The sequence below is a fragment of the Hemicordylus capensis genome, chromosome 17 (genome assembly GCF_027244095.1).
Source record: "Hemicordylus capensis ecotype Gifberg chromosome 17, rHemCap1.1.pri, whole genome shotgun sequence".
In the NCBI taxonomy this organism is placed as follows: Eukaryota; Metazoa; Chordata; class Lepidosauria; order Squamata; family Cordylidae; genus Hemicordylus; species Hemicordylus capensis.
The window spans coordinates 3,206,046-3,224,210 of record NC_069673.1 but is presented as its reverse complement, the minus strand read 5'-3'; the positions used below and the strand labels follow the sequence as shown (position 1 = coordinate 3,224,210).

General features: G+C 49.1%; 1 protein-coding gene across 6 annotated transcripts in view; it reads right to left on the bottom strand.

Moving 5' to 3' along the window:
* Positions 1-16,764, bottom strand: part of TSC1 (TSC complex subunit 1) — a 55,526-nt gene extending 38,762 nt beyond the window's left edge. For 4 of the 6 annotated variants that reach the window (XM_053282095.1, XM_053282096.1, XM_053282090.1 and 1 more), the window contains exons 1-2: positions 16,369-16,517; positions 2,040-2,107 (exon numbers count right to left, since the gene is read on the bottom strand). The gene's annotated coding sequence lies outside the window, so the exon portion shown is untranslated. Of the gene's footprint in view, positions 1-2,039; positions 2,108-15,829; positions 16,086-16,368; positions 16,518-16,626 lie in introns of those variants that run through there. The other 2 variants (XM_053282092.1, XM_053282091.1) reach the window with 2 other exon arrangements.
* Positions 16,765-18,165: the final 1,401 nt, after the last annotated feature.

Here is an 18,165-nt window from a genome sequence, read left to right as displayed (position 1 = left end):
AACAAGGCCACGAAATGAAAGACTGGCTAGGCCAGCTCAGCCAACTCGCAGACCTGCCATTTTGAGAGCGAAGAGAAAGCCCAACACGGCAGGCTCCTGGCTGAAGCAAAGAAGGAGCGAGAGCTTGCTGGAGATGTTCAGCAACTGCTACTGAGTCCGCTTTGTATTATCTTAGGGGTGGGTGCATGGTGTCCAGTGAGACATGGGAAGCAGCGTCCCAAGTTCAAAAAGGTTGGAAGATGGAAAGAATTCATGCCAAAAAAGCTTTTATTGTTTGAGGTTTATTAAGTGGCTTCCCTGGCCAGAAAGAATGACACACAGTAATTCAAAGCAGCAAGACTATTAAAAGGATCTGCATATATCAGGGGTGGGCAAACTAGGCCCTCTAGCTGTAGCTGAACTACAACTGCCATCACTGCCAGTCAAAACGGGGCTGGGGGTGATGGGAGTTGTAGTCCCAGCCGCTGGAGGGCCAGGTTTGCCCACCCCTGGCGGAGATACTTCGACTGCCAATATAAGGCAAGCCCCTCAAAACATTTATTGTATGCATTTATACCCCAGCTTTAAAAATGCGATTTTTCCAAGGAAGATGTAGGTAGAGGTAAAACACTATGAAATCATAAATTTTAAAAAGCATAAAAATCCAGCTTGATCCAATTTCTAATTTAAAAGCCAGCAATTATAAAAGAGATTTTTTTCCAGAGGCTGCTTAGACACAAGAAGAGATGGGGCTTTGCAAATTGATCTAGGAAAAGAAATCCGTCAGCGTGGTGCTGTTCACTCTAAGGGCTCTGTATCCATTACTCCATCAAGTGTCGGGGTGGTGGTGACGGGGGGGCAGTGTCAAGGAGAGGAGTGGGTATGACCGCGACGAGACTGGGATTCCTTATACTGGAGGATTCAAAACCTCCTTTCTACCAGACAGCGAGCACTAAATGTAGCTCGCTGTGCAAAGCTGACCACACACACAGGTTCATAAGCACCCATCTTGATTTTCTATCCCTCCCACGTTTTCACCTAGCCCACCCTGACATGCTAATACCACAAAGCTAGGCCTGGCTCCAGATTACGTGGGCCCGCAATCTCCAAATGTTCCCTTCACCCCCATAGACAAGGGGGTTAAACAAAGTTTAACAGAGGGGAGGGCACCAGCGTACCTGTGCTTGCAGCTCAAATCTTACATAGGAGGCTACCTTAGACGGAGTCAGACTCTTGGTCCGCCTAGCTCAGTGTTGTCTACACAGACTGGCAGCAGCTGGTCTGGTAGTAGCAAGCATGACTTGTCCCTTTAGCTAAGCAGGGTCTGCCCTGGTTGCATATGAATGGGAGACTAGAAGTGTGAGCATTGCAAGAGATTCCCCTCAAGGGATGGAGCCGCTCTGGGAAGAGCAGAAGGTTCCCAATTCCCTCCCTGGAAGCGTCTCCAAGATAGGGCTGAGAGAGACCCCTGCCTGCAACGTTGAAGAAGCCGCTGCCAGTCTGTGTAGACAATACTGAGCTAGATGGACCAATGGTCTGACTCAGTATATGGCAGCTTCCTATGTACCGACTAGCTTCCTCCCACAAAGTGACCCCAAATCCAAGAGGCGTGGGAAATCTTGTAGCCAAGAGAAGACCAAGTGGCAATACTATTAGCCATCTTCAAATACCTGAAGGCCTGTCGCATAGAAGAGAGAGCAGACATATTCTCTGCTGCTCCCGAGGACTAGAACCAAGGGGCTGAAATGGCGAGGAAGCAGATTTAGGCTAGGCATTAGGTAGAATACCAGAAGTGTAAGGGGCTGTTTGGCAGTGGAGCGGTCTGCTATGCGCAGTGGTCGTGGGCTCTTCTTAGTGGGCGTGTTTCAAACAGCGGCATCTGTCAGGGGTGCCATAGCAGATTCTGGCACCAAGCAGGGGGTGGGACTAGAAGACCACCAAGGACGCTAGGATTCCACGATGCCCAATCAATCTGCGTGCCCCCAGATGCAGTGGCCAATCACGTGGCTACAGATGCAACAGATCTGCAAAGCACAAAAAGGAAGCGCGGAACACCTTACCTGTTGGGCTGACAAGCAGACTCTCTCTTTCCACGGCTATCAATCGGACCCCTTTCATGGTCACTGAACTGAAAAATTAAACATATAAACACCACAAACTATCAGCACTTAGATCGTTTACAAGAATTGAATACATACAGCAACTCAAGTCGCAAGCTGGTCACTTATATGTCTCCCTGGAGAACTACCGTTCCTGACCTATAACAGCAAGCTCTTTCCCCGGCTCAGTTTTAAATCACTACTACGAATATTTATACACCACTCTTCAACCAAAGTTCTCAAAGTGGTTTACATAGGGGGGGAAATACATAAATAAGATGGTCCCCTGTCCTCAAAGGGGATCTAACCACAATCTAAGAATCAGAACCAGATTCAATCTAAAAAGAAACGTAAGGCAGATACCAGCAACAGCCAGTGGAGGGATGCTGTGCTGGATGTTAAATAGAGTTTGGGGTATTATGAATGATACTTCATAAGACAAGAGATCCAGCATGAGATACTAGATCTGTACTACTGCTTACTGAGAAGTAATATGCATATTTGGATAAAGCTTCACACAGGCCCAATTTGGGAGCATTTTTGATCTGCAAATTACCATCGGTCTCACAGGGCCTGCCATCGTAATCCTGCAAGGTAGACTATTGTTCAGATTTTTTATTGGTGGGGCAGATTTTACAGGTGGGACCTTGAGACCTCTTTATTGATATACTGCCTTTCAAGCATCTACCTAAGGCAGTTTACAAGATTAGCATACAATAAAACCCACAGAACTACATGAAAACCACCACCAATACAAATCATAAAATATCTCCCAGCCTCAAAACTTGGCTGTACAACCGTTCGCCTAAAGAACACCAAGCGGGAAATGGCGTTTGTCCTATCAACAAGTGCAGTTTATCACCTGTAAATCATAAAAGAGAGAGAAGCAGAGCCGCAAGATGGCTCGCCCAAGGCCAGCCCGTGAGTCTGCTGCCAAGCCGGGCTCGGAGCCCACAGCTCTCCGGTCCAAGTCAATCACGGGATTATCCCAGGCTGCACAAAAGGGGGAGGAAGACACTCCCCCACGACTGCCTTGCCTTACGGCGGGTCACAGCCAGGCAGGAAGCTTAACTTGCTTTCCCACATCCAAGCTCTCTTCACTGCATCCCACTACATAAAGCTTGCCTGCTGCAAGGCAGCCTTGGACCCAATGCTCCCCCTGAAACTCCCATCATAACCAGCTGCAATGGCCTTTGGCAGGGGAACTATGGGAGTTGTAGTCAACAACTCCCATAGAGGAGAGGAGATCTGGTCTTGTGGTAGCAAGCATCCTCAAGATCGGGCTGAGAGAGACTCCTGCCTGCAACCTTGGAGAAGCCGCTGCCAGTCTGGGTAGACAATACTGAGCTCGATAGACCAATGGTCTGACTCAGTATATGGCAGCTTCCTATGTTCCTGGGAATCCCTGTCATAGGCAACACTGCTTGGGTCCAGTGTTCCCTCTAACAGGGATTCCCAGATGTTGCGGACTACAACTCACATAATCCCCAGCCAAAGACCATTGCAGCCGAGGATGCTGGGAGTTGTAGTCACCAACATCTGGGACTCCCTGTCAGAGGGAACACTGCTTGGGTCCCCAGCTGTTTCTGGACTACAGCTCCCATTACCCCCAGGTAGCTGCCATGGCCAAAGACCACGGGAGCTGTAGTCCAACAACATCCCAAGACCCAAGCCTGCAAACCCTGCTACGAGGAATAGAACACCTAGCGCATTCTGTACGTGTTAATAAACCTCAAGATTGGCTGCACTGTTACACAGGAAGCCGCCCTAGAAGTTGGTCCAGCTAGCTCAGTATCAAGAGCATGCAGATGCTCTTCCCAAAGACCTTGCTGTGCTCACACGCAGTCAGCCATCCAGACAGGAACCCAGGTAGACCCTACTTATTTACATTTCACATCCCGCTCTTCCTCCAAGGAGCCCAGAGCGGTGTACTACATACCTAGGTTTCTCCTCACAACAATCCTGTGAAGTAGGCTAGGCTGAGAGAGAAGTGCAAGTATGGCGGGCCACTGTGGGAAACCGGATGCTGGACTAGATGGGCCTTCTTGGGCCTGATCCAGCCGGGCTGTTCTTATGTTGTTAAGTCTCACGGCTGAGTGGGGATTTGAACTTGTGTCTCCCCAGTCCTAGTCCAGCACTCTAACCAGTACAGAACGCTGGCTGCACTTAGCAAAGCGGACAATTCCTGCCCACTACCACAAGACCAGCTCTCTGTCTTGCAAATTGCTATTCCTGCCCACAATGTTATATAGCCAACCGGCACTTTAACTGGGCAACACAGCCCTCTTTACTCGGTGGTTTCTGTGTATCAGTTATAGCAAGGTGAGAAAGCATCCAAGAGCACCTCCAAGAAGTGTCAACATATGTGTTTCTTAACTAGTTCTCTCACTGGATTTAGTCTTTGCGAAAGCAGCTTGATTTCAGGCAGATGTAGATGGGACATTAACCATGGCATTTGATACCCTTTTTTTGGGGGGGGGGATCAGGCTGATCAGGACTGGGACCACAGCAGGAGCAGAGGGACGCCCTAGCCCTTTCCATCCAGACCAGGGCCCTGGCAGCTGCTACTAGCTCCGGGAAAGATGCTTACTATTGGCAGTGCTCCTCCTGGGGCAAACGGCAGCTGCAGCAGACTTCAAACTGGAATGGGATCTCAGCTGAGGGAAAGAGCTGAAGCCCCCCTCTGCTGCATCTGCCCTGCCCCCAGCAGGCTGCTATTTCTATATATAGGAACAGAGGCAGCTGCCATATACCGAGTCCGGCCCTTGGTCCACCTAGCTTAGGATTGTCTACCCAGACTGGCAGCGGCTTCTCCAAGGTTGCAGGCAGGAGTGTCTCTGAGCCCTGTCTCAGAGATGCTGCCAGGGAGGGAACTTGGAATCATCTCCTGCTCTTCCCAGAGCGGCTCCATCCCCTAAGGGGAATATTTTAACAATGCTCATATGTGGTCTCCCATTCAAATGCAACCAGGGCGAACCCTGCACGTACGCGTGTGTGTGTGTGTGCGCACGCACGCATGTGTGTGTGTTTTAAAACATGCACAAAGGGCAAAACAATGTCATCTCTAATTTGGCCTTGTAGTTGCATTCCACAAGAGGAAGTATCATTGCATCAGCTAACTTTTGCAAAGAAGCACTGCCCTTTGAATCGCAACAACTGCCGAATCCTTTCGCTGTCGTGTCTACGAATCTGTGTGCAACGAGACAAAGATAACCACCACGCATGCAAGTAACCACCCACGCACAAGCCCTGTCAACGTACCAGACGCCCGTCCGTCACGGAACCAAAGCGAGACACAAACAGGGACGCTCGATGGACAACCTGTCCAAGTTAAGGTAGAAGATCCCCAGACTTGGGACCCCAGAGGTTGCTGGACTTCAACCACTGTGGCTGGGGATGATGGGAGTGGTAGTCCAACAAAATTTGGGGACCCAAGGCTTGGGACCCCTGGGTTATGGCATCAAAAGGTCCAGGTCAGAAACAGCAAGGAGGAACAGTGATATAGCGACTTAGGGCTTGAATCCTTTACAAAGACCACCCCACCCAACAAAGTGATGAAAGCAATGATTTTCTCATTCCTGGGTGTGCGTGCATCTAGAGGCCGAACTCTAGAGAGCTATGAAACTAATTCTGCACACCCAAGAGGGATTCTAGCCACCTAATGGTGCAGCGGGGAAGTAACCTGCCTAGGGAGCAGGGGGCTGTTGGTTCGAATCCCCGCTAATATGTTTCCCAGACTGTGGGAAAACACCGATATCGGGCAGCAGCGATATAGGAAGATGCTGAAAGGCATCCTCTCATGCTGCACGGGAGGAGGCCATGGTCAACCCCTCCTGAATTCTACCAAAGAAAAACGACACGGCTCTGTGGGCGTCAGGCACACTTTAAAGTGCTTTGAGAACTTTTTGTTGCTCTTGTTGGTGAGAACCCTGAAAGGACAGCTCATCCCGTCTTCTACTAATATACTGCTAACGGAGCATGCGGATAGACAGAGACGATCTGGTGGTGGTGGTACACTGGGAAGCGGGAGCATGTTGGGACCACAAGGCATGGCCCAAAATGTTAGTTTTGGGAAAGGCGCCTGGACCCTCCTGCTGTCAATCAACAGGGCACAGCCAATCCCATGGGCACTTTGGAGGAAGAGGAGGGAGAAAAAGAAGCCAGGGAATTTCAGTGCTGATGCAAGATCAACTCTCAATGAGATTTCAAACCGGGCATGGCATTTCTCTCATTCTCTCGCCAATTCCACTCGTGCAAACTATTACAGAATAGTGGCAACCCAAGCCAAGTCCAAACCTGAAGGTGCTACTACTCTGCTGCTGGTCACAGGCTCTTACCCCCAACGTGCTTAAGTGTGGGTGTGTCTCTAACCTACGGAGCTGGGGGAACAGGTCAAGTCACAGCACTGGACAGGCAGGCAGGAGGGCAGCCCCAAAGGACAACTGTGCCTGCCAGAGGCATGCTTACCTCCTGGACTTCGGGGCCAAAGTCTAGGGCCCCCACAGCCCAATTCCTCTTTATTCTGTCTCGGGTGGTGTGGTCGCCTGGCCAAGCACGATGATGCTTAATTTGCAAGGGGAGGGGGCCTCCAAAGGCCTTTCCAGGCTTCAAAATTGCCTAGGTGCACCTTTGGGTGTGGGAGAAGCTTTAACAACATGCCCCCCCCCAACATCACCAAAAGGTGAGCCAGAAGCCACATCACATCTGGCCTGCATGGGAAGCGCCCTCTTCTCCCCCTCCCCAGAGCGACATCTGGTGCTGTTTGGGAGGGCACTTTCCAGGGTCAATGTCCCCTTGAGGATGGCAGTGGAAACATCAGAAGGCTGGGGAGAGGGCACAGGATCATGTCCCCCCAGCGTGTCCCTTACCTGCTTCCAACACAGCAAAATACAGCAACAGAAATGCTGATCTAAGACCGTAATGAAGATGATTTCGTATGGCAAGAGAATGGACTTGGCTTATTCATTTTTATTGAAACTTGAATTTTAAATTTGATTTTTTTAAACATTGAAATGTTTGGCATGTGTCCATGTCCATCTTGAGATTTGTTTGTTGTGTTTTGTATGTTTTTATCATTTTTGTAAATATTGTTTTGCGAGCCACCCAGAGAACCATTTGTTAAGGGGCAGCTAACGTTTATTACTACTGTTGTCAGCTGTATGGTAATTCATACAGTAATTAATATTTTAATTAATTAATTAATTAAAAAACACAGCAGCTGCCCACAATTCAGCCCAGGAAAACGGAAGATGCTGCTTACAGAAAATGCTACCCAGCATCCACCATTTGGCTATCCAAGCAAGCAACAACCCAGAGCACTCCTCAACTGAACTCTGTGCCGTAAGCAGGTCACATCAAGGAATCCAATGGTTTCACTCACCAGAAAGCAAGAGCAGTTCAGTGTCATCTGCATTATTGAATGAATGGGCCATCACGCTCATGTTCAAGTCCAGCTGTTTCAACATGGCCAGTCCCTCTCTGATTTGCACAACAGAAGTGCACACAAAAATTTTAAAGAGGGGGGGGTGGGAAGAGAAAGAACTAGACTAGGCAGCCCAACCCTGAATTAGTGAGGGCAGGATCTGAACGATTTGTGCATCACTCTTCAAACTGTTTCATGCCATGATACGAGGAAGCAAGAGGGCATCACGATGCTTGTAGCAGAAAATGCCAACTCCAGGTGCATTTCAAGTGGGGATTCCCCTGTTCATCGGGGACACTGAAAATATGTACACCCCATTCTGTGGTGGCTTTTTAAAAAAACAGATATCCAGGCTAAGAAATAACTAGGCTGTACTCAATCTGCATGGTTTAACTGGATTTCTCAAGAGTGCAACATGCTGTTCACTAGTAGAGACATGAAAGCTTGCTTTTTCAACATTCGGTTGTTTTGTAATGTGGCCTATAAGTACACAAGCAAGAGTTTTAAAGAAGGGGGAGAAAAATATTTGAATTGGGGTTGAGAAGGGACTGCAGTTCAGTTGTAAAGCTTTGTACACAGGTGGTCACAGGTTCAATCCCTAGCATCTGGGAATGATGCCTGTCTAAAACTCCAAAGAGCTGCTATCAACCAGCTAGTTTTAGGGGATGGGGCCATCAGCTTTGCATGCAGAAGGTTCCAGGTTCACTCCCTGGCAGCATCTCTAGGTAGGGCTAGGAGACTCGTGTGTGAAACAGTATTCCCTCTAAGGCATGCGCACGCTCACACATTTTTTTATGTCCACTCAGTTAATTTTAGATCTCGCTCAGGCTGAATCAGGAAGGCCCAGCTCTGAATGCATGTGCGCACATGCTGTCTTGATCCTGCCACTCAGAACAAAGTTCCTTCTACACACAGACGGGAAAAAATTAGAGAGAACACTGGTCTGAAACCCTGGGAAGCCACTGAAGGTCAGAGGAGACAACATGGAGCTAAGCAGACCAAGCTTCTGACTCCATATAAGGCAGCTTCCTAGGTCAGAAAGAGAAGATAGGAAGCTGCCATATACTGAGTCAGACCATTGGTCTATCTGGCGCAGTATTGTCAACACAGACTGGCAACGGCTTCTCCATGGTTGCAGGCAGGAGTCTCTCTCAGCCCTATCTTGGAGATGCTGCCAGGGAGGGAACTGGGAACCTTCTGCTCTTCCCAGAGCGGCCCCATCCCCCAAGGGGAATCTCTTAACGGTGCTCACACTTCTAGTCTCCCATTCATACACAACAAGGGTGGACCCTGCTTAGCTAAGGGGCCAAGTCATGCTTGCTACCACAAGACCAGCTCTCCTCTCTCTCAATGATCAATGGACAATCTCAATGATCACCTATTTCACCATCGACAAATATTCTACAATGCCAACAATGGCCAGATGGCAGTTTCTCTGGCAGCTGTGCCATGGCATCATGGAATACCAAAGACAGGTAAGACAATTTCTTGGCTCCCTAGTTCTGGATGAGTCTAGGAACACACATACACACAAACACACACCTCACTTTGGCGGAGGCCCCTAACGCTTCGACCCTCATCGCATTTTTTTAAAAAATGAACTTCTGTCTTTTATAGTTGCCACATGTTTGATTGAGTTTCATTTCTGAGCTCGCGCTGGGCTTCCGGGAGAGAAGCCAAGAACTGTATAATTCTTTGAATGTTGTCCATGTACACATGGACGCAACACATCAGGTGTAAGTGATACATTTCTACTTTAGCAGTGAAGCCCATTATTTTACGACAGTTAAAATAACTTAGGTTGTGTGTTTAGCTACAGGCAGACGCACTAAGCCAGGGGTGGGCAAACCTGGCCCTCCAGCTGTTGCTGGAACTACAACTCCCATCAAGAAGTTGTGGCTGGGGATGACGGGAGTTGTAGTTCCCCAACAGCTGGCGGGCCAGGTTTGCCCACCCCTGCACTAAGCCAGAGGTTCTCAAACATGGATGTGCTAGTGGGGTTAGAAGGACTACAGCTCCCATCGCCCCCAGCCACAATGGCCAAAGGGATGCTGGGAATTATAGCCCAACCTCTGGGGACCCGCGGCTGGGAAACCTTGCATTCAGCCAGGGGTTCTCAACCTTGAGTTCCCAGATGATGCTGTACTACAACTCCCATCACCCACCGCCTTCAGTCACTGTAGCAGGGGATGATGGGAGCTGTACAGGCAAACCTTGTTATATGCGGAACCGCTAGTTGTGGTTTCACGTAACTGCAGGTGTCAAATAGACACCCGACCTCCTTATCCGTGGATACGCAAGAGTTAAAACCCACGGATCCGCAGTTCCTAGGAGGACGGAAATGAGCGCAGAGGTCATTTCCGGCTGCCATTTTGTCCACAGGAACCATTTTGTGGCTCATTTAATAAAATAAGGAAGAAAACTGGAAAAAAAACCTTTGGGGGACCATTTGGGAGGGGCATTTGGAAGGCATTGCTGGATGCCAGGAGACCAACGGAGCACGGTAGGCAGTGTTCCCTCTAAGGCATGTGTGTGTGCATGTGAGCTAACATGTTTTTTGCCCCCAAAGGCTCACAATCTAAAAAGAAACATAAGGTAGTCACCAACAACAGCCACTGAAGGGATGCTGTGCTGGGGTTGGAGAGGGCCAGTTGCTCTCCTCCTGCTCAATTAAGAGAATCACCACTTTGAAAGGTGCCTCTTTGCTCAGTAAATGTGCTTCCAATGAACTATGGCCCCAGAGAGGATGGGGCCATGTTGGAGCTCCCAACACTGGGGTTCCCAACGTTGTTCCCTCTAAGGCATGCACATGTCCGTGCACTCACACCGTTTTTGGATGTCCGCTCAGTTCATTTTTGATCCTGCTCAGGCTGAATCAGGAAGTCACCCCACGCTGAATACAGGTGTGCACACACTGCCTTGATACTGCCGCCCAGAACAAAACTGATTCCACACACAGATGAACAAAATTTAGAGATAACACTGATGGTAGGGAACTTTCTTTGCCCCTTGTTCATCTTTTTTTGGCCGGGGGGTGGGGGCTTTTTGAGTCTAGGAATCTAACCTCTGCAATCCCACAGACTCAATGCCTCATTATCCAGTTTCATTACCTGCGGTTATCTGTGGGGATGGAACCCCCGCGGATAATGAGGTCCACCTGTAGTCCAACATCTGGGGACACAAGGCTGAGAACCTCTGCACTCAGCCAATGCTTAAAATAGGTTTGGTCAGCCCAAGGGATCGAATGTTATTTAAAATGCAACCTTTCACATGAATCACAAACTAACAGCCAAAACATTTGCTAACTTGAGGAGGGCTGGATGTGACCTAAAAATAGTTCTGAATAAAAAAATTTAAAAAAATACGCAAAAGCATTTTGACTAAATAGTGCTTATTAGTAGCAGAATTTGAGAGAGATCTCCAGCGAAAGCAAAACAAGGACAAAGAACTGCACCACACAGCAAATTATCAAGCATTCAGACGCCAAAATCTGGATATCAAATCCCTGCAAAACAGCAGCCTCTCTCCAAACACATTCACAAATCAAGAGCTGTGGCTCCAACTATTCTAGAAAGCAAAAGGCCCGATTAAAATGCTCAGTGTGACAGAATAATCCCCCTGCAGCTGAGCAGGCAATAAAGATACCGCAAAGTGTTCACCTCTGTAAAGCAGGCGCCTTTATTTCCTGAAGCCTTTCGCCTCCCCAAAATTGGGGCCACCTAAACAAGGGAGAGAGCAAGCTCTTTTGACCTCCACAAGTACAAGCAAGATCAGACCAAGAACTCTGCCGGTTTTATTCAAATGCTAACAACTTGGGTAAGAATGAAGTGGGTGCAAATAAGAAAGGTCAGAACCACAGACACCCACAGTAAGCCCCTCTCATAAACCTAGCACAAGGGTCATTGCCAACCAAAAATGATCAGAGATAGGTTCAGGGGAGAAAGAGGAAAGTACTCCTTTGCACAATTCAAGTGCAGTTATGATGGGGGCTTGAAAAATCCCAGGCGCCAGGGAGCCATGGCACCTAGAAATGTATCTGAGACACCTGGAATAGGATATTCCAAGGCAGAGTTATTTTAAAGAGCTTCTTTGGCACAGGCAGCCAGGAGCCCACATATTGAGGCTTAGCTTACTAGCCAGTTGTTATTTGTGCTCACCACCAACCCCTCCTCTTCCCCCAAATCCTTTCTGACACAGAGGCAGAGGGGTTAGGAGGGAAGCAGATCCTCTTTGGTTTGCACTGGGATATGGCGATGGCAAGGAACAAGGGGAGCCCTCTCCTACCACTCAAAGGGGATTCCTGCTTGCCTTCTCAAAAATGGAAGGGGAAATGAGAGCTTTGGGGAGGAGATCTGTGAGGTGCTGGGAGTCCTGATCACCTTGTGGATGCCTACACAGCCCATTTACCCTTCCCATATAATGTCTGACTCTAAACCTCGTAATACTGTCGAGCATCCCCTGTCCAACTCCTACATTGTGGAGCTAGCTCCTAGATGCAAAGAAGATTTCTCAAGGCCCAAGTTATGAAATTTACTGGGTAGGCCCATGGGCCCTGGCTTGGTGGCTTTTAAAACAAGAATTAGGCCACGGTTCTCAGACTTGAATCCCCAGATACTACTGGACTACAACTCCAATAATACAACTACAAATCTAAATTACAGCACCAGAGGCCTTTGTGGCTGGGGATAATGCAAGTCGGGGATCCATAAGTTTAGGCAGAGCTCACTAGCCAGCCATTGTTTGTGGTTGCCACCAATCCCCTCAGATCCTTTATTGGCACACAGAGAATAGAACAGTCTTCTGTTTGCCCTGGGAGACAAGAGCACATGAGGAACAGGAGGGGCCCTCTCCTCCTGCTCAGGAAGGATCCCTGCTGTTTCTTACCTTCTCAAAAATGGCAGTGGAAAGGAGACCTCTGGGAAGGAGATCTGTGTGGGGCTCGGTATCCTGCTCACCAGAGGGCACTCGCCACTGGCGAGCTGGCAAGTGGGTTTGTAGATGCCCGATGGGAATTGTTGCCCAAAAGCATCTGGGGTCCCATGTTTGAGGACCTCTGAATTAGGCAAATTCCTGGAGTGTAGACCCGATTTGTTTTATAAGCCATGGCAGGGCAAACTGCTTTGGGATAACCTTATGAAAGGTAGTATATAAGTCTGACAAATAAATAACCTAAGAACAGGCCAGCAGGATCAGGCCCAAGGCCTAGTCCAGCATCCTGTTTCCCACGGGGAGGTATCTGGCAAGAGGTGAGAACATGCCCTCTCTCCTGCTGTTGCTCCCCTGCAACTGATATTCAGAGGCACCTTGCCACTGAGGCTGGAGGTGGCCTATAGCCCTCGGACTAGTAGCTAAATGAAAGCATCACATTCAGAAGCAGTATACTTCTGAATCCCTGGATGCTGAGGACAAGCAAAGAGGAAGGTCATCACCTTTATGCCCTGCTAGCAACCACCCAGAGGAGCCTGGCTGTCACTGGCAATCCTTCTCTAAACCCACAGTGCTCCATTCCCCTGTCCTACCCCACACTGCAAAGACATGGATCATTCTGCTGAAGCCTGACCCCAACATGCAGCCATTTCCTCACCACTTGACAAGATAACACAGACAACCAAGCAGCCGTAGGATAAGAGCTCAGGCTTGGCTAGTTCCCTCAGCTGGATGGGCTGACAGAGCCAGCCATATCACACTCTGTGGAGGTAGCAGGTTATCATTCCTCCTTTCCGTCAATCAAGATGAAAGCCAGGCTGTGAAAGACAAAGAGAATGTGTGTGCCTCTTTAGACAACCTCTCCATTTGAAGGTCACAGGCCAGTAAGGTGTTCAAGTACAGTGGTAATCAGTGTTCCCTCTAACAGGGATTCCCAGATGTTGTTCGCTACAACTCCCAGAATCCCCAAGCAAAAGCCACCGCAGCTGGGAATTCTGGGAGTTGTAGTCAACAACATCTGGAAATTCCTGTTAAAGGAAACATTGGTGGTAATGCAATTTCAAGCCTTGCCAAGTCCAGCTAGCCATAACTGCCATAACCCACAATGCCCTGCCACAAAGGATATCTGGGAGCAAGGACCTTCTGGATGCTTGGCACTGCAAAGAGGTAGAATTTAAGACTGAAATCCTATGCACACTTACTTGGGAGGATGCCCTCTTGAGTCCAGTAGGACTTGCTTCTGAGAAAACATGCAAAAGATCCAGCTGCAATAGAAATATTCTACACAGAAAGGCCAGAAATCAAACACCTGGGAAAGGGAAACCACTTTCACAAGCCCTGAATAATTCATTTTAAGTGATGGGGAGTATTATTAGTTACAAACTAATTTTTAAAACATTGGCCTGTGGGCCTTGAAGTATGTCTTCATTTTAACCAATTAGCAGTGGCTGGCATGAGTAAAGAACCTTCTACAGAGGTCATCGGCCAAAAGAAAGGGTAAAATAGAGAGAGACAAATCCACTGACAATCTTTCTACCAACAGCTTTCATTGTGGAGATTCATTTTCCTCTCTAATCTAAGCTAAAGATCCACATAAGCAATAGGATAAACAAGGCAGCTGAATTGTGCCTCAAGAACAAAAGCAAAGTGAAAAACAAACAATATTTTGATGGTTTAATCATATCCCTCTAGTATGTCACTGATCAACAGGATGTTTTTCAAAGCAGAGTCAGGGATGTCATGTCTTCTTTCTTCTTCTTTTAATATTGACACATGAATCTACCCTTCCACTTCCAAAGATTGGTCACTCAGTTTTTACCAGATGTAATCCCAGATAAAGAGACATATTGGTAGGTTTGAGGAGAGTGCACAGAAAAGCCCGAATGCCCCCCACACATGCAGAGAACAGTTTCAAAAATAATCTTCACACACAAAAGGTGATGCCTGGACAAATTCTCCGGGCAGGGGGGCGGGGGACGACGGGGTTAAGCACCATCAGGCTGCTCTCTCCAAATCAAACAGGGCAGAGAAATAAGGACTATTAATGGGGATCATTTCTTATTCCATTTCCTTTAGCCTAATTTATTCTTGGCACTTTTCCTTTTCCTAGTATTTAAATAGATCTTCCCCTTCTATGTTCTGCTTCTCTGCCACTCATTCCCCCCCACACACACACATCTCTTTCCCATATCTTTGTCTTTCCATTTCCCCCTTTCTTCCCCTTCCACTTGTACATACCTTGACCTACCTCACAAGACTAATGTAAGGATGACTAAGGATGCATGGGGAGTACTTCAAATACACTCAAAGCTCTAGAACTACAGTGTCTTATTTTGGTTCTTTTATCTTCCCCTTCTACACCACACATTTTCTCTGCTCCCTCAATGGTTTTCTCACTCCAGCACCTTCCCCATTTTCCACCACACAGCTATCCTTTTCCTCCATTTTTTTAAACATTTCCCTTGTTTCTCTCTTCCCCACTCCATAAAACCCACCTTCCTTTAAGGATTATTCAACAGATCAACAAGGCAATGCCCACTAAAACACTTTCAAACACAAATAAAAAAGCACTATAAATATACAATTCCTTTATTCCTTCCCTTCCCACCTGCCGGCCTTCTCATTCTCCTCACCCCAATATCCTCTTACAAAAGATTTTCCTTCTGCATCTTCCCTCTCAACACACCCCCTGCAACTCCTTCCTTGACCTACTGCTCAAAGTAAGGCAAAACTGTGACAACATACATAGAGCCGCTTGAAGCCTCATCAAGAGCTGCTACTATTAAAATGCTAATATTTGTATTATTCCTTCTCTGTGCTTCCATGCCACTCACTATACCTTCCCACACATTCCCTTATACTATCTTCTACCCCATCACTTTCTTCTCTTACACTATCTTATTCACCTTCCTCTCTCTCATCACACCAATCCCAATACTTTCTCTGACCTGGGCTGATGCAAAGATAACCAAGACAACACACAAAACGTAACTGGAAGCCTCATCAAAAGGCTAACATCATCTTATCATCATTTATTATGCTAATTCAGAAGCCCACAACTTCAGCCCTCCTGCAGAGGCTGGGCTAGAACTCCCATCATCCCACAGGGGCCGATGGTCAGGGATGATGGGAGTTGTAGTCCAGCCTCTGCAGGAGGGCCAGTTGTGCAGCCCTGTGCTAATTCAACCAGGGGCGTAGCTAGGGAAGAGGAGGCCATGTTTACCCCTCTCCTTGAGGAAGGGAGATAATGAAGAAAGAGGGAGGAGTGGAGCTGGAGGGCCCAGGTCCTTTGAACCCACCCACTCAATTAGAGCAACCACAGCCCTGAATCCAACCTTCACCCCCTGTGCTTGCAGCCCACCTTCCCTCTTACCACCAGACACACCCACACACCCCCACTCACCTCCAGGGCCAGGCAGAGAGGCCACTCACCACTCGCACTTGCTCCCCCCTTCTTCTCCCCTCAGATGGATATTTTCCCCCTTTCCCTCTCGCATCACACCACACCCACAACAATTTCCTCGGCCTCCCTTTCAGGGCTGCTGCGGGACGCATCCAGGAGCCCCATCAAGGGAGGCCAAGGCCACCTCTCTCCTGGATTCAGCGAACCAGACCTTGATCCTCCTCAGCACCCCCCTTTCCGGCGTGCTCACACCCCATGCTGCACCCTCCCCGCTTCTTCCCTTCCCCTCCCCCGGCCCACACCCCCTTTCTTCCTCTCCTCCCCAACCCCTCCCTGCCCCACTCCCTCTTCTTCCCCCCTCCGCCCCCTTCCCTGCCCCACTCCCCCTTTCTTCCCCTCCTCCTCCTCCCCGCCCCCTTTTCTCCCTCATTCATTCCCTTCCCCTTTTCTCCCCCCACTCTGCCCCATCTCTCCTCTGCCCCCTCCCCTCGTCGCCCCTTCCTTCTACCCCCACCGCCGCTCCCGCCCCACATACTCACCCCCTCCGTCTCCTCCCCTCGCCTGTTTACCACTCAGCGCTCTTCCAACCCACAGGGCGCCGCCATCTTGGCCCTTCCTCCCTCTCTGGCGTCTGTCCCGGATCCCTCCGCCTCCACCCCTCCAGGAAAAGTAGTCCCCCTCGCAGACACGGCCCGCTGCTCCCGCTCCCGGCCCCAGCCCCTCCAGCGAAGAGGGCCTCTTCTCTCTCAAGCCCTTCCCTTTCTTTCGGGGTCCTAAGGCGGCGACCTGAGGCGTACCAGACTCGGGCGCGGAAGGATCCCTCCTCAGGGCAGCGAGGCGAAGAAGAGAAGGGAAAGAGCGGTCTCGTGATGCGCAGGGAGGCCGCGAAGAGATTCCGGCGCTGTGGCTCACGTGACCTGCAGCCTCCCGGGGGGAGGGGGAGCCGCGCCAGGGAGGCGGGGCGGCCCTTGCGGGGTGGTAAACAAGCCCGCTCGGGGGGCGGGGGCTAGCGGGCTGGTGAGGGGGCGGGGCCCTCTAAGCCACGCCCACCTCGTTGCCCGAGGTAACCAGGCCTCCCCCACCCCAGTTCACTGGCCTCGGGCCTAGGCCGCAGGGAGGGAAAGTTGCAGCAGGATTGTTGTTGTTGCAGCAAATGTTTATACATATTTATACATTGTAGAAACATGAGACATTTTTGGAAAACGGTATATAAATTCAATCAATCAATCAAACAAACAAACAGCTCTTTTCAATAAATAAAATAAAAAGCAACCCCCTTTTCAATAAATAGAAGAAAAAGCAGCAACCCTTTTCAATAAATAAAAGAAAAAGCAGCCCCCAAAGCAGTGTACACAGTAAATGGAATTAGAAGGGGCTTCATAGGAACCTAAGAAGCTGCCATTTACTGAGTCAGACCCTTGGTCCATCTAGCTCAGGATTGTCTTCACAGACTGGCAGCAGCTTCTCCAAGGTTGCAGGCAGGAGTCTCTCTCAGCCCTATCCTGGAGATGCTGCCAGGGAGGGAACTTGGAACCTAGATGCTCTTCCCAGAGTGGCTCCATCCCCTAAAGGGAAGATCGTACAGCGCTCAAACTGAAGACTAGTCTCCCATTCATATGCAACCAGGGCAGACCCAGCTTAGCAAAGGGGACAAGTCAAGCTTGCGACCACAAGACCAGCTCTCCTCTGGAAGGGCAATATAGCAATCAAATGCATAAATAAATAACAGCCACTGGAGGGTTGTTGTGCTTGGCTGAACAGTGACAGTTGCTCTCCCCTTGCGAAAGACTATAGCGTTGCCACTTTCAAAACTGCCTTTTGGTGCAGATTGCGACACCCCTTTCAAGGTTCCCCACATGATCCCAACATTTCTCACATGTGCAATGCCAGGGATTATTTCCCCATCACATCCCATCTCTGCGCCAAATTCTCTGACTGCAAGAGCTTGTCCTGCTGAGCTCTTTCAAAGACCGAGAAGATGTGTTGTTCTTTTCTGGACATGGAGGCTCCACAGATCTGTCCATCAGCAACTTTTGTGGTGGTGAATTCCATAGACGGACAATGTGCTGTTTTATTTATTTAATTAATTGTATTTTATTGTATTTTTACATTTCATATCCCGCTCTTCGTCCAAGGAGCCCAGAGTGGTGTACTACATACTTAGGCTTCTCCTCACCACAACCCTGTGAAGTAGGTCAGGCTGAGAGAGACACGACTGGCCTAGAGTCACCCAGCTAGTATCATGGCTGAAGGGGGATTTGAACTCGGGTCTCCCCCCGTCCTAGTCCAGCACTCTAACCACTACACCACGCTGGCTCTCTTTGTTTTCATTTTGT